Source organism: Chlorocebus sabaeus, chromosome 20, assembly GCF_047675955.1.
Source record: "Chlorocebus sabaeus isolate Y175 chromosome 20, mChlSab1.0.hap1, whole genome shotgun sequence".
NCBI classification, from domain to species: Eukaryota; Metazoa; Chordata; class Mammalia; order Primates; family Cercopithecidae; genus Chlorocebus; species Chlorocebus sabaeus.
In genome coordinates, this window is record NC_132923.1 from 3,290,419 (window position 1) to 3,307,114 (window position 16,696).

General features: G+C 44.8%; 1 pseudogene; it reads left to right on the forward strand.

The window, feature by feature from the left end:
* The first annotated feature begins 307 nt into the window (after positions 1 to 307).
* On the forward strand, positions 308 to 7,397 carry LOC119624501 (Fc receptor-like protein 6; annotated as a pseudogene).
* The last annotated feature ends 9,299 nt before the right edge of the window (positions 7,398 to 16,696 follow it).

A 16,696-nucleotide genomic window follows, 5' to 3' on the forward strand; every position in this document is an offset into this window, starting at 1 on the left:
TATAGTAGAATTAAGTACATCTTGAGTTGAATTAAAGTAAAAAAAAAAGATTGCCTTACATTATTTTCTCTAGGTCATTCATGGATCTCTTCCAGTCAAGAAAATATTTCTTTGTCTACCATACTTTGACTTTTAACTATTGCCTTTTGAAGCTCAGATTGATTTAAAGCACTTGGCTTAGATGCTAAAGCTTGCACATTTGCCAACATGAGCTCATAGTTTCATCTAAGCCTGCTTACCTAAGGAGATTTACATTTTTTTTTTCTGAACATTTATAAACATCTTAGACCAGTTTCTAAACAGAGATATGATGTGATTTCTTCTTATTTTCATACCAGTGTTTGCATATTAAAAGAACTTGGGGAATATAGTGGCAACCAAATAGACATCAGCAGAATTTCATGTGCGTTGGGGTGGTGTCCTAGAGAGGTGATTGAGAAGGGCTTTCCCAAAACAACTCAAACCGTACCACTTAGGTAGCCCGATGCTCCTCCTGCTTTGTAGCCATTATTATAACCTTTCCTTACCCACACCAATTTTGCAAGGTTTTCTGCTCATGCTAAGTGATCCACACATTCAGAAAACTGAACATCACCAAATAGAAGTTAAAATGAAACAATGCCCACAACGTTGAGGAGACACATTTAATAACATACGAAGCTAATTCAGTGCCTCATAAAGAATAAGGATAAATGGATCCCTATGCCCTCAGGCCAAAAACAATCTTTATTTTCACATAGTCGAATTAAGTATTTCTGGGGCCAGTGTAGGGGAAAGATGGTATGGAATGGGAGAATCCCTCCTTCCTGCAAGAGGAGAAAGGCAGGGACTGCTCTGTCTATATTTTTGCAAGGAAATTCTTCCTTCGTTTCTAGTAACCAAACTGAGAAGCACTGATGTTGGGCTGGAACAAGGACCTTCTGGTGGGGAGGGCAGCTGGGCTGTATAGACTTGAGGTTCCATTTTTGAGGTTCACCTTGCCTTGGGGTCTGTCCTTGGTTACCACCACTGATGTCTACCATGCTGGACTTTGGAGAACTTTGCTTCCACTTCAACACACTTTGGTACCTTCAGTCAAGTTTTTATTAAAGACTAGGGAAAACAAAAGAGAAATTTAAATAAGAAAAGAGTGCCAGGAATCTGTCTTATAAGATACAATTTATGCATCCTCATCTGTCTCCCTTCTTAGTTGCTGGCCTGTCTGGATGCCATCTTAGCATCTGTGACCCAGGTGGCTACATTTGTCCATCTACCTACCTTAAGGTAGAGCCAGGTCCTGGAGAGATTAGGAAATCTTCCTATGTGCCTAAGATTCACCTCATCAGATCTGGAGTCCTGTCTAAAGAGCCACCTTTTGCCTAACAACACCAAAGTCAAGGTCTCCTTTATGAAGTTTCCCACCCCTGCCCCCCTCTCCCACCCCTAAGTCTTGTCCTGCCTGCTGCTTCTTGGAGGAAGAGGTGGTTGTCACTGAGGTCTCACCTGGCCCTTTTGTCTTGTTCCTCCTGAAGTGGGGAGGGTATGACATGGGCTTACTCTGTGGAGACCCTAAAGCCAGGATGGCCAGGATGCAGCACAGAAATGTTCCTGTGGAACTTAATAGGAACTATGACCTGGTGGGGTGGGGCAGTGGTGGGGGCTGGCGGTTTTCAAATCTATGTAGGAAGAGGGAGGACGAAAGGCCACAGATCCTTCTGTACACACCAGTCCCACTTCTAACCACTCTTTCTGTCAGAAGGTCCTTATTATCCAGTCTCACCCCCTCCCTTTTCCCCATGGCAGGTCCCTGTGATGGAAAGTTTGGCGAGCCTTTGATCTCATGTTCCTGCATGTCTCCATGAGTACACCTGTGTTCATGTCCCATTCTGACCACTCGGGCTGTTTGGACATGTCTGTCTGAGGGGACAGCTGTCTGGCTGAGGTGTAGATGGCTGGGTCCATCTTCCTGAGCTCTGGTTTCTGTGCCTGTCTGCACAGGGCTGTGCTCTGGATCTAGGCGAGAAAGCCTCAGGGTCCTTTCCCTCCCCAGTTCCTGGTGGCAAACATCTATGCCTGGTCACCTTCCACTTTTCTTTGGTCATTTTCTTCCATTTACACCAGGCTTCTCTACCAAGTGAAGTCCTAGCCCTACCAGCAGTAGCTGAAGGATGCTGTCACTGGCCCTATGGGGAGCTAATCCTGCAGGGACATGACTAATCTTTTCTATAACTGGGGAGATGGTGTGGGAGGAGGGTAAAAAAGACACAAGAATCAACTTCTAGCAGAAAACTCTTCTTCTTCCTCCCAAAGTAAAGAGTACATCTGCTAACCTCACGTCTTCCAGTACTACCTGGGAACTCAGACTGGGAACAAGGATGTCAGCTCAGCCATTCTTTGTCTCTCTCTCTCTAATCTTCTGCCTTCAACAAAAATGCAGGACTAGAGAAAGCAAAAAGGAAACGTAGAAAAGAGTGCCAGGAATCTGTCTTCTAAGATACAGTTTATCCTTCCTCATCTGCCTTTCTTCTTAATTCCTGACCTGTCTGGATGTCATCTTAGCATCTGTGACCCAGGTGGCTACACTTGTCCATCTACCTACCTTAAGGTAGAGCCAGACTCTGGTGAGATTAGGAAATCTTCCCGGTCACATTGTTCAACTTTTCACCTACTCTTCCCCTAGCTACAATCTCCTTTCTCTTTCTTTTCTCTTTTCTTTTTCCTTCCTTCCTTCCTTCCTTCCTTCCTTCCTTCCTTCCTTCCTTCCTTCCTTCCTTCCTTCCTTCCTTCCTTCCTTCCTTCTTTCTTTCTTTCTTTCTTTCTTTCTTTCTTTCTTTCTTTCTTTCTTTCTTTCTTTCTTTCTTTCTTTCTTTTCTTTCTTTCTTTCTTTTTTTCTTCTTTCTTTCTTTCTCCTTCCTTCCTTCCTTCCTTCCTTCCTTCCTTCCTTCCTTCCTTCCTTCCTTCCTTCCTTCCTTCCTTCTTTTTTTTCTTTCTTTCTTTCTTTCGAGATGGGGGTCTCAATATGTTGCCCAGGCTGGACTCAAACTCCTGGGCTCAAGGAATTTGAGTAGTTAGGACTACAGCTGTGCACTACTGTGCTGGGCTCTGGATTCTTGATACTGTCTTCTACTCTTTACCTCCTCCCACCATTCCCACTGTATACTGAGAAACCCAGTTCCTTAGAATCTTCAGTTTCAAGGAATGGATCCATTCTCAGGTAACTTCAAGAAAGAGAGGTTTATTAAAAGCTATATGGGGAAATAACGAAGATTGGAATATTTTATTTAATCTAGCGTTTTAATTGAAACATATATATGAATATGGTAAAAACATTAAATTTTTTAAAAAAGAACAAAGAAGCGCATTGTAAAAATTGTTTCAAACTCACCCCAGCCCATGAGTTGGTTACCCAGTCTTCCCTTACATTCTAAACATTTTATATGCATATGCAAGCATACATATGTGTGTGAATATGTATGCGTGTTTCTTTTTATATACAAATGGAGGTGCACTGTACACATGGTTTCACATGTTGCTTTTAGTGTTTTCACTAACACTTTATCTTGGGCTCATTCCATATAGGTATTTATGGATCTACCTTGTTCTTTCTCATAGCTACATTATATTTCATTATATGGCTGGACCGTAATTTATTTCGCAAATTCCTTATTAATAAACATCTTAGTTGTTTTTAACCCTTGTGCTATTTTAAGCCATATATATAATATAGATATTCTTTATATATAAAAAGCAAAAGGGTAAAACAACTTACACACACACACACACACACAGACACACACACTACAATCTATACTCCTTCCTTGAGTTCTGGAGTGCTCCATCCACACAGCTGGCTTCAATCACCACCAAATGTAAATGACTCCCAAGTCTCTATCTCCAGCCCAGAATGGACCCTGAAGTTACATATAGGCTCTGAACTGAGGGATATCTCCACCTGGCCATGCCAAGAACATCTCATTTGAAGATGGACCATTTTAACTTACATTTTCCTACAGATCAATGTCTTGTCCTCAATTTCCTATTATCCTGAATTCCTCCCTCTCCTTTGCCCCTTGCCCCCCATCAAATCTTCAAGTCTGTATCATCAAGTCTTATAGATCCTACCTCCTTAGTGTCACTCGGATCTATGCCCTCCTTTCCACCTCACTGCCATTGTTTCAGCTGACACCTCTCGCTCGCCCAGGCAATTGCAATAGGCTCACTGTCTTTTTCTCACCCCGTTCTGATCATTCTTTACTTGGCAGCCATCAGATCTCGAATGCAAGTTTGATTCAATTACTCCCAATTTCAAATCCCTCCTTTCCTTTCCAACTGCTCTTGTATAGTTTGAGTTCATCTGATTACTACCTCCCCAGGCTTACTTCTTAGCATACCCTCTTCACAGTCTATCTCTCCAGGCATGCCACACTCCACCAGTTCCCAGACTACTCCTGGCTGTGTCCTTGCTCACGTGGCTACATCTTGAAACAGCCTCTTCCTACATCTCCCTTATACTGAATACTTATCTTTCAAGATGAAGGTCAAGGCGACCTCACCTCTTTGGGTGTCCTCCCCAGGTAGAACTAAGCAGTTTCTCTCTCTGCCCCCTCTGTCACACTTGTAACACTTTGTCTCTTTTCTTGCCTTCTACACTGTGAACCAGCATATTACACACACACACACACACACACACACACACACACAGACACTGAAGGCCTGGCATGTAGAAGTACTCAATAAATGATTGATGAATGAATAAGTCAATGAATGAATAACAAATAAATTCTGCTTCTCTGCCTTCCATTGAATCCGTACCTTTGTTAAAGAGATGAGAACTGACATACATCTGAGTATTGAGACTCCCAGGGAGTTATCTATGTTACTGCTTGGGGAAGGAGTTCAGACCACACTTGGAAACCCAAGTGCTCTGTGGTTGGTGGTAATAGAGAAACCAGGTTTGAGCACCTGGGCCTGTGCTCAGGGACCTTGTGAGCCTCATAAGTTCCAGGAGTGATAGAAGGTGCCTATGGTCCAGGAAGAGGCTGATTACACCTGTGTTCTTCTTGCTCATAATGGGAATGAGAAGGGAACTCTTCCATGAATCCCATTTCTGCATCTTTTGTCATGATCCTCAGGCCTGACTCCCAGCCATGGCTTTTGGCTCTTGAGGCTACCTGACCTGTGGGAGATTCCACACCTGGGGAGAGACCCTTGTCCTGCCCAGTCAGGGCAGAGAACTTAAGTTCAGGATGAGAACAGACAGGACAGGGCCCTGCATAGTTGGGGTGGAAACTGAAACCCCTGCTGGGGATTGGTATTGGTGTGGGGCACCAATGGAGTCCGGACCTCTGGGAGCCTTTAAGGAGGAAGGTAGGAGCGAGCCAGATCAGGCTCCTTCAATCCCTGGATTCTCACAGGTCCGGACCTGGAGCTGTCACTGGAGGTGGGGACTATTGAGTCAACCTAGACTGAGGCAGCATGTGAAGTGTGAAGAAATTGGAATTTGTTCAGGAGGAATAAGATAGCTATATAATTGGGATGATTCCAACTGGAATCAAACATGTCGATGGGGAGGAAAACCCAATATATGGTAGGATCAGGGAGAGACAAAAAGGGAGAAGAAAAGGGAAAGGATAGAGGCACATGGAAAGAGAAGAGGAAGGAAAGAAGAAGGAAAGGGAGGAGAGGGAGGAAAGGAAGTCCAGGTCCTGCCCTTCTCTGTTCAGCATGAAGGACTGGAGACAGTGGCACTGCACAGGTGCCATCCAAGGGCCTCCATCCCCAGCAGAGGCCTTAGACTGGGGGACAGAGGGAGAGAAGTGACCGATGGGACCTGCAGCTCCAGGGCTGCCCTGTCCCTTTGTCTTGCAACCTGTCTATACCTCCAAGCCTGGCCAAATCTTGTGTTTGAAGGAGATGCCCTGACTCTGTGATGTCAGGGATGGAAGAATACACCACTGTCTCAGGTGAAGTTCTACAGAGATGGAAAGTTCCTTCATTTCTCTAAGGAAAAACAGACTCTGTCCATGGGAGCAGCAACAGTGCAGAGCTGTGGCCAGTACAGCTGCACTGGGCAGGTGATGTATATTCCACAGATATTCACACCAACTTCAGAGACTGCCATGGTTCAAGTCCAAGGTGAGTCACCAGCTTGGGAGTTTGTGGGGCAGGAGGTGCCTCTCAGGGGTCCCATCTCTAGAGGTCAGTAGCTCTCTGGACAGGACCCCTGTCTCTGGCTGCCCTTCATGCTGGGCCAATGTGTGGGGCCCCGAGGTTTCCCAAGATGTTGTCTCAATACCCCAATCTCCCCACCATGGGGCACATATGGAGCCAGGGGAAGGAATGGGGAGATTCCTGGGAGAGGGGCACTGGGAAGAGCCTGGACCAGTCCAGGTTCACCCTTCCCCTCTGTGGACTAGACGACCTCAAAGGACCCCTCTGCCTCTGACTTCCAAGATTCCAGAAGGGTCTGGCTGTGTGGGAGTCACTTTCAGAGCTTGTGGGTAAGGACAAGAGGACAGGTCCTGGGGATGAAACTGCCTTCCATTGGGGTCCCCAGGCTGCAGCCTGGGATGAGTAGAAGCTCAGGCCTCAGCCTCCTGGGGCTTCATCATCCGGGACTCCCCTCCTAAGCCCTGGGCCTGCATCTCCCCAGAACTGTTTCCACCTCCTGTGCTGAGTGCCACCCCCTCTCCGGAGCCCCGAGAGGGTAGCCTGGTGACCCTGAGATGTCAGGCAAAGCTGCACCCCCTCAGGTCAGCCTCAAGGCTCCTCTTCTCTTTCCACAAGGACAGCCACACCTTGCAGGACAGGGGCCCTCACCCAGAACTCTGCATCCCAGGAGTCGAAAAGGGGTACTCTGGGCTTTACTGGTGTGAGATGGCCCCTGAGGGTGGCCAGGCCCAGAAGCAGAGCCCCCAGCTGGAGGTCAGAGTGCAGGGTAAATGTGTGAGGGAGTGGCGACGCCCCCAAGGGTCTGGGCATCAGGCAGTGGGACCTCCTGGGAGGAGAGAAGTTGTCGGAAGGGTCCCCAGGAGAGGAAGGAGCCAGGGTCCTGGGTGGTCAGGCTGAGCTTCCCACCCCATGTGCGTCCCAGCTCCTGTGTCCCGTCCTGTGCTCACCCTGCACCACGGGTCTGCTGACCCTGCTGTGCGGGACATGGTGCAGCTCCTCTGTGAGGCCCAGAGGGGCTCCCCTCCAATCCTGTACTTGTTCTACCTCAATGGAGAGATCTTGGGGATCTCTCCTGGGAATCACTCGGCTCCCCATGGTGGAGCTCTTTCCCCCTTGTTTCCAGTGAAGTCAGAGCAGGATGCTGGGATCCCGTCCTGCAAGGCTGAGAACAGCATCTCCAGAGAGAGGAGTGAGCCCAAAACCTCTCCCTTGTTGATGCATCTTGTCTTCTAACTGGGCTCTGAGCCCCAGGGCCTAGGATAGTGGTTCAGTCATCACTGCACCCTCAGCAGCCTGGCATGGAGTGAGGGGAGCTTGGAGGAGGCAAATGTGTGGAGGGAGAGGAATCTCAAGCGTTAGGAAAACAAGGGCAACAGGGCCCAAGCAGTGAGATGTGTCTCCTTTTCACAACCACAGAAGTTGTGGATCCTTCCAGAGAACTGGTTTCCTGTGGTCTCAACAACGCTGAGCCTTCTAGCTCTTGGCCTAAGACACAGGCAACTTTCCTGCAGTGAAGGTGTAGGGTGTGTGTGAGGGGTGGGGTGGGGGCCAGACCTAGAGGCACATACAGGGCATGAACAGAGAAGTGGAAGGAGCTGGAGTCCCGTGTGCATGTGGGCCTGGGAGACCTGCAGGAGCCCAGAATCCTCAGCTTGGCCCTCATGACTCTCCAAGCCCTCTAGGTGCCCTCCCCCCAGAGTTGTCTGCTGGGGTGAGCCACTGACATGGGTCTGTGTGCTGTTCTGCAGAGGGAGCTCCGTGGCCTTACAGACAAGTTTTTTTTTTTTTTTTGGTGGCGGTGGGAGGGGGGCAATCACAGGCCTCTGAGTTCCCCAGGACTCCTCAGAGTGCCAGGGGAGAAACAATAGCTGTTTTGTCCAGGTGCGGCCTGAAGATTCATGAAAGTCACTCTAAGGGCCTGGGTGTCAACTGTGATGCTGACCCTGTGTCCTTCCCAAATGGTCCTGCAAACCTGCCAGGACTCCCACTTTCTACTGCACGTCCTAATCTTCTATGCCTGGGAATCTTACCCAATAGAGGTGACAGAATGAGTCCAAGTCGGCCTCAATGTGCGTCAGCATCTCTACACCTTCCTTGGTCTCAGAGGACACTATGTGATATCTCTCCTCACCTCACTCAGAGTTGGGTGGCACCCTTAACCCCCTTCTCCAACCCAGGGTACCAACTCATAAAGGGGCTCAATGGCTATGAGGACAGAGGGTCCCTGCTGGAATCCTTCACCCTGGACTTCTCCCCAGGGGATCTTGTTCTCCAGCAGTCATTGTCAGTGCAAGGCAGGATTGAGGAGTCTGGCCATCCTGGACTGATTTGGTTTGATTGGTTGGTTTGTTCCTTCCTTCCTTCTCGTTGCCTTGTTCTAAAGATGAATTTTCGTTGCCTAGCGAAGAATCAGCCTTTCCCAAAGACAGGTCTAGCGTTTGCCCTCCACTATGAGGTGCCGATCTCTAGGCCCTGGAATGCCATGCCTGATAAAAGTGTCTTTGTTTGTCTAGGGGCCTTGGCCATCAGACAGTTCAACAGTGTGATTTATGATGAGGGATTTATGCCAAGCACTATCATTTCTACCTCCAGAGGGACTGGAGATCAAAGGTGTCAGCTTGACCTTTGGAAGGGCCAGTGACTGACTGACAGGCATGTGGGCAGCATGTGATTTAGTCCTAGTAAAAACTCTGAGGCTTGGGCGAGATTTCCTGGTTGGAAATATTGTGTGTGTTACACACTGATGCCAGAAGAGTACCCTGTCCTAACCCCATGGGAAAGGACATACTTACTACTTCCCTGGACTCTGTGCGCTTATTTCCTAGGCTGATTTTAATATGTGTCCTTTCCCTACAATAAGACATAACCACGAATATAACAGCTTTCATTGTATTCTGTGAATATTTCTAGCAAATTACTAAAACTGAGGGTCGTTTTTGGAACTCCTTGAACTTTCAGGTGGTATCAGAAGTGAGGGCAGTCCTGTGTAGATTGTATTCTTTCTGACTGTACACTTGGCTGAACTCTCATGCACATCTTAGAAAATGTACACACTGTTGCAAGATAATATACTAGTTAGGAAGATGAGGTTAGAAGAAAGTAGGGTAGGAAAATAAGTTGCAGCAAGGAACAAGCTCAGTATCCAAACTATGCTTGAGTGTTCTATCCATGACTATGGGAGGGCTACAAATGCAGCTTTCTGCTTTCCAGCAGCAACTCCAAGAGAACAGTAAAGTCTACTGTAAAATCACAGGGCTGCTCAGAGAGATGGCCCTGCTGTTCCTACCACTGGGAGGCATTTTTTCTCAAGAAAACACTGTGCGATGATAATGAACAGCATCTTTAGCCTTATCTTTTCCATAGCCCCACTGGATATTCCTGCTTTATAACACTCTTTGACACAGACCATGGTCATTGATTGCAACAAAGCATTTCAGGGGAGCAAGTCTGCACCGTCCCCATAGGAGGTGGCTTGGGTTTTATCTTTCTTTTTTTTTTTTTTTTTTCTGAGACTGAGTCTTGCTCTGTCGCCCAGGCTGGAGTGCAGTGGCGCATCTTGGCTCACTGCAAGCTCCACCTCCCGGGTTCACGCCATTCTCCTGCCTCAGCCTCCTGAGTAGCTGGGACTACAGGTTCCCGCCACTATGCCTGGCTAATTTTTTGTATTTTTAGTAGACACGGGGTTTCACTGTGTTAGCCAGGATGGTCTCGATCTCTTGACCTCGTGATCCGTCTGCCTCGGACTCCCAAAGTGCTGGGATTACAGGCGTGGGCCACCGCACCTGGCCAGGTTTTATCTTTCTAATAATTCAGCTAAACCTGGGTTAGTGATTCTCAATGGAGGCAGAAAGTCCAACTTTGAGGACCTCTGCCAGAGTGAGCCATGATTACATTTAGGAGCATATGGCATGCTTTTGTGGTTTTAAGGCTATACAAAAAGGTGATAAACACTATTTTATTTATTTATTTATTTATTTATTGAGAAGTGTCTTGCTCTGTCACCCATATTGGAGTGCAGAGGTGCTATCACGGCTCACTACAGTCTCCACTCCCCCTTCACCCCTGGGCTCAAGCAATCCTCCCACCTCAGCCTCCTGAGTAGCTGGGACTACAGAAGTGCACCACTGCACCACCATGCCCAGCTAACTTTGTATTTTTGGTAGAGACGGTGTTTTGCCATGTTACCCAGGCGAGTCTTGAACTCCTGGGCTCAAGTGATCTGCCTGCCTCGGGCTCCCAAAGTTCTGGGATTACAGGCATGAGCCACCGCGCCCGGCTAATAAACACTATTTTAAAGGATTTTGAGTGGGGTGTGGGAGCGTGTTTTTAAGGAAAATATTCCTCTCCCCTGTCCAGGAAATATTTTCATAAGCCCAATATGTAACTAGGTGAAAATCCAGCTATTCTAGTTGAAATGGAGATGAAAGTCCAGGAATTACACCTGGCAATGCTGCCCCATTGTTTTGCCCATCTGCAATCCCCGAGCAGAGGTGCACCCTAGAACCCTTAAGGCTCCAAGGCATTGCCTTGTGATTTAAGCAAAGTGCTGAGATGGGATACTCCCTCCAGCTTCTACAAGAATAGTTTATTTATTTATTTTTTAATCATATTGAGTTTCTTGTAATATTTCCATTGAGGAAAGGTTGCATGGATTTTTTTATTTTTAAGTTCAGCAGCCACTGTTCTAGAGGAAGGACTTAGCTGCATAGCCTTTGGGTAATACCTCATCAGGTGAGCTTGGGAAAGTAAAGAGTTAGGGACTATACCCCTTATCCCTTCTCCATCCCCCCAGGCAGCTATCCACAGTCAGCAAAATTGGCTATCCCTAGTGCTAGAAATTGTCCATCATAGAAAACTTCTCTCCACCTCTTCTTCCTCCATCCAGAGAGCAGTTGAAGTGGTTGCTTCTTAACCCTCCACTTCTCCTTCTGTTTCCCATTTCCTCTTCTAGTAGTTTGAGGGGGAATCCCCAAGCCCTTCCCTACCTCTTCTTCTTCTTTCTCTTTTTTTTTTTTTTTTTTTTTTTTTTTTTTTGAGATGGAGTCTCACTTTGTCACTCAGGCTGGAGTCCAGTGGTGCGATCTCAGCTCACTGCAACCTCTACCTCCTGGGTTCAAGCGATTCTCCTGCCTCAGCCTCCCGAGTACAGGTGCCTACCACCACATCCGGCTGATTTTTGTTTTTTTTAGTAGAAATGAGGTTTCACCATGTTGGCCAGGCTGGTCTCAAACTCCTGGCCTCGGCCTCCCAAAGTATTGAGATTACAGACGTGAGCCACCGTGCCCGGCCCTTCCTTACTTCTTAACCATTTCCATAGACTAGAAGAAAATGTCTCCATTGTTGGTGTGCTGCTACCAGGCTTCTTTCCTCTCAGACATAGGAAATCCTGCCTCATAATCCAATGACTCAAACTCTGAGCCACCTTCAATGTTCCAAGGTCAGAATCCCAGACAGTCCGTCTCTGCCCTACAAAGAAGGATTTGACCAAGAGAGAAGAGTACCATGGGTGCCACAAAACCATTGTAAGTGGCAAGGTATTTGGGGAACTTGACAGGGAAGAGAGAAGATTTTGCATGTGATAATGGAAAATATTTAATGGGAAGGAGAGGAGTGAGTAACCCTGAGAAAAGAGAAAATGAGATTGCCTTCTGAGTCTCAAAGTGCTAAGTAAACACTTAGTACATCAGAGATGAGGCATACATATTATCCCTAAAGAATTACAAAAATGAGATGGGGTGGTGTGAACAGCTCTCAAAAGAGTAAGTATAAGAGAATGTACCTCAACACAATAAAATCCATCTATGAGAAGCCCACAGCTAATATTATACTCAATGGAGAAAAGCTGAAAGCTTTTCTTCAAATATCAGAAACACAACAAGGATGCCCACTTTCACTACTCCTTTTCAATGTAGTTCTCGAAGTCCTAGCCAGAGCAATTATTCAAGAGAAAGAAATAAAAGCCACCTTAATAGGAAAGGAAGAAGTGAAATTGTCTTCATATGCTGATGAAATGATCATATATATATATATATTATATATATAACCCTAAAAAATTAAAAACCCTTAGAACTGATTTAAAAAATTCCATAAAGTTGCAGGATACAAAATCAACATACACAAATTAGTAGCATTTCTGTATGCTAATAACAAGCTATCAAAAAAGAAAATTAAGAATGATCCCATTTACAATAGCAACACAAGATAAAATAGTGAGATGTAAATTTAACTAAGGAGGTGAAAGACTTGTATACTGAAAACTATAAAACACTAATGCAAGAAATGGATGAAAACACACATAAATGGCAAAATATTCCATGTTCATGGATTGGAAAAGTTAATACTGTTATAATGTCCATATTAACCCCAAACAATCTACAGATTCAATGCAAGCTCTCTCAAAATTCCAATGTCACTCTAAACAGAAATAGAAAAAAAAAAATCCTTAAATTCGTAGGGAATGACAAAAACCACAAATGGCCAAAAGAATTTTGAACAAAAATAATAAAGCTGGAGACATCACACGACCTGACTGTAAAGTATATTGTAAGGCAGTTGTAATCAAAACAACATAGTAGTGGCATAAAAACAGATCCACCAACCAATGGAACAGAAATAAACCAATGCATTTATAGTTGATTGATTTTTGACAAAGGTTCCAAAAGCCTACAATGAGGAAAGGACAATCTAGTCAATAAATGGTGCAGGGAAACTGGTTATCCACATGCAGAAGAATGAAATCAGATCTTTATCTTACAGCATGCATAAAAATCAACTCAAGGGAGGGATAGCATTAGGAGAAATAACTAATGTAAATGACGAGTTGGTGGGTGCAGCACACCAACATGGCACATGTCTACCTATGTAACCAACCTGCACATTGTGCACATGTACCCTAGAACTTAAAGTATAATAATAATAAAAAAAAAAACCCTCAAAATGGGAAAGACTTTAATGTAAGACTTGGCACTGTAAAACTACTAGAAGAAAGCATAAGGGGAAACCCTCGTTACATTGGTCTGGACAAGAATTTTTTGGATTTGACTCTGACAGCTCAGGTAACAAAAGCAAAAATAAACAAATGAGATTGCATAAAACTAAACAGTTTATGCATAGCAAAACAAAAACAACAAAATGAAGAGACCCACAGAATGGGAAAAAATATTTTCAAACTGTACATCTAATAAGGAGTTAAAATCCAAAATATATAAGGAATCCAAACAACTCATTAGCAAGAAAACAAGTAACTTGATTAAAAAATGGGCAAATGACTTGAACAGATATTTCTCAAAGGAAGACATACAAATGGCTAACAGGTTCATTAAAAAATGCTCAGCATCACTAATCACTAAGTAAATGCAAATTAAAACCACAATGAGGTATCACCTCACACCTGTTAGACTGGCTTTTATCACAATGATAAAAGATAACATGTGTTGTTAAAGACACAGAAAAAAGGGAACACTTGTACACTGTTAGTAAGAATGTAAATTAGTACGGCTGTTATGGAAAACAGTATGGAGGTTCCTCAAAAAACTAAAAATGTAACTTCCATATGATCCAACTATCCCACTTCTGAGAATATATCCAAAGGAATTGAAATGACTGTGTTGAGGGGTATCCCTTTAACATGAACTCCCATGTTTATTGTAGCATTATGTACAATAGCTAAGATGTGGACTCAATCTAAATGTCCATCAGTGGATAAACAGATAAAGAAAATGAGGTGTATACACAGAATGGAATACTAATCAGCCTTTAAAAAGAATGAAATTCTGTCATTTTGGACAACACAAATGACTCTAGAGGATACTATGCTAAGTGAAATAAGCCAGGCACAGAAAGATAAATACTACATGATCTCATTTAGATGTGGAATATAAAAAAAGTTGAATTCCTAGAAGAATAATGGTTCCCAGAGGCAGTGGGCAGAGGAGGTGTGAAGGAATGGGGAATTGCTGGTCTGAGGGTACAAAGTTTCAGCTAAATAAGAAGAATAAGTTTTGAGATCTACTGCACAGCACGATGACTGTAATCAATAATAATATGTTGTATATTTCAAAATAACTAAGAGAGTAATTTCAAATATATCACCACAAAAATGTCAAGGAAGTGAAGTGATGGATATGTTAATTAGCTTGATTTAATCACTGAATTGTAGACATACATCAAAACATCACATTGTACTACATAAATGTAATATAACTATGATTTGTTAATTAAGCATAATTTATATCTTTTTAAAAAGAAACAGTGTAATGTGGGGGCAAGGAAAGTGAATAGCTCTGGAAAAGGAGGAAATGAGATTGCCTTCTGAGTTCCAAAATATTAGGACAATACTTAGTGGATCAAAGATGAGGTATGCAAATTATCCTGAATGAAATAAATAATCAAACGAAGGTATGTACCTTATTAGAAAAATGAGATGGGTGGTGTGGACACATTGCAAAAGGAGAGTCATAGAAGTACACACCCTGACAGTGCCTATTCAAGTTCTGTCTAGGGACCCTGTCAGCCAGACGCAGTATCCAGGCAACCTCACAGAAGGAGCCTCACTGGAGATGGACACCAAATATGGTCATCAGAGTGTTGAATCTTAGCTCATCTCCTTTCCTCTAGCACCATGTTCCCTAGGCAGCCTTCTGTTGACAACTCCCCATACTGACTGTACGGGGAGGGAATGTCAGGGTGATGGAACAACAACTGGCCTATTTGATCAGAACACTCTGACCAAAGAAGGCTGCTTGTCCCCATCCCTTGGTGTTCCTTTATCCTCCCTTGTTTTTCCTCACAGTACTTTATTGCCTGATGTTACAGATCTGTTTGTTGCGTATTGCTTACCCTCCCCCAACCTTGACTCTGACGATAATGTAAGCTTCAAGTTTTCCTGTTCACTGCTGTGTCCCACACCTAGAACACTGCCTGGCATTTAATTGAAGCTTGATAAATAATTGTAGGATGAATGGCTAATTTTATATGTCAGTTTGATGACATCTCTGACAAAATGAGGCAGCATTCCAGATTCTGATCAACTCTGGGACATCGATGAGTTAGAGTTTGAGCCTGTATTGTGAAAAGTGCTGAACTGACTAAGAAAAATGGCATCATGGGCAGACTTGTCTGGGTGGCCCATGGCTTCCCTCAAGCCACTCCCCTCTGTTCCCTTTGTGCTTTCTTCGTGTGCCTCCAGTCTCAAATACAAATTAATAACAGCAAAGGAATACAAATACAAATCACTGACGACATCAGCAATAATAATAACACTGAGGGCTTTCTATATGCCAGGCATAGTTTTGTTACTTCTCAAATTAGTTTAATCAAGTAAAATCCTGCCAACAAGACACCAGGAGACCAACAAGACGCCAGGAGTTTTGGCCCCAGGTTTGCCGTTAAACTGTGACCTTGAGGAAGTCTCTCCACCACTCCGAACCTCTGGTTTTTGTTTGTTGTTTGTTTGCTTTTTAGTTTTTAATTTGTGAAATAAAGGGTTGGACAAGATCCATAGATTCTAAACTTTTTTCTTTTAGCAACAGCACCCTGTTTTCAAACAGGTTCTTCATCAGAACTCCCTATGTGAAAAGATAAAAGCACACTGTCTGTGGTTGAAGCTCCCTGGCTTTGCACCTGCTTCCCTGCGGCAATCCTTGAGACAGCTCCTCAGAAAGCCCAGGAGAACAGATTAAAAGCTCCCGGAGCCCCTCTCATGTTCTCCAAAGGCCAGACCAAGAATGAAGCAGAGTGTTATTTCATAGCTCTACTCAGGGGGAAAGAAACCCTTTGTGATTGGAAACAAAAGATATCACTGGCTGGGGAACTTCCTCTCTGCTCCAACAGAACAGAAGAGTAGGTGAAGTGTAAGGATTCCCAAACTTTAACTTAGAGTAGCATCACCCGGGGACCTTGATAAGCAGGTGGATTCACAGGCCACACTCTGCTTTCCCCCATCGTGACTCAGTGTGTCCGAATCAGCGTTTTTGTTTGTTTTTTGAGACAGAATCTTGCACCGTCACCCAGGCTGGAGTGCAGTGGTGCGATCTCTGCTCACTGCAACCTCTGCCTCCTGGGTTTGAGTGATTCTCCTGCCTCTCCTGCCTCGTGAGTAGCTGGGATTACGGGCACTTGCCACCATGCCCGGCTAATTTTTTGTATATTTAGTAGAGACGGGGTTTCACTATGTTGGCCAGGTTGGTCTTGAACTCCTGACCTCGTGATCTGCCCTCCTTGGCCTCCCAAAGTGCTGGGATTACAGGCGTGAGCCACCACGCCTGGCCTGAGTAAGCGTTTTAACTAGCTCTCAGCTTGATTGTGATGCAGGTGGTATGAAACCTACATTTTGAGAGCAATAAGCATCAGGGAGTCGCAGGACATGCAATTGAGAAGAACATGAGCCTAGTCCATTTTAGGAAAGAAGGGCAGACATATTGTACTTAAGAGGTAAGTTGAGGGAAGGGTATGTGTGTGCATGAACCAATCTGAGATATGTGAAGCCTGAGAGACAAGGAATGGGTCGCCCTTGCAGTGTGGTTAAGGGGATCAGCCTGGCGTGTTC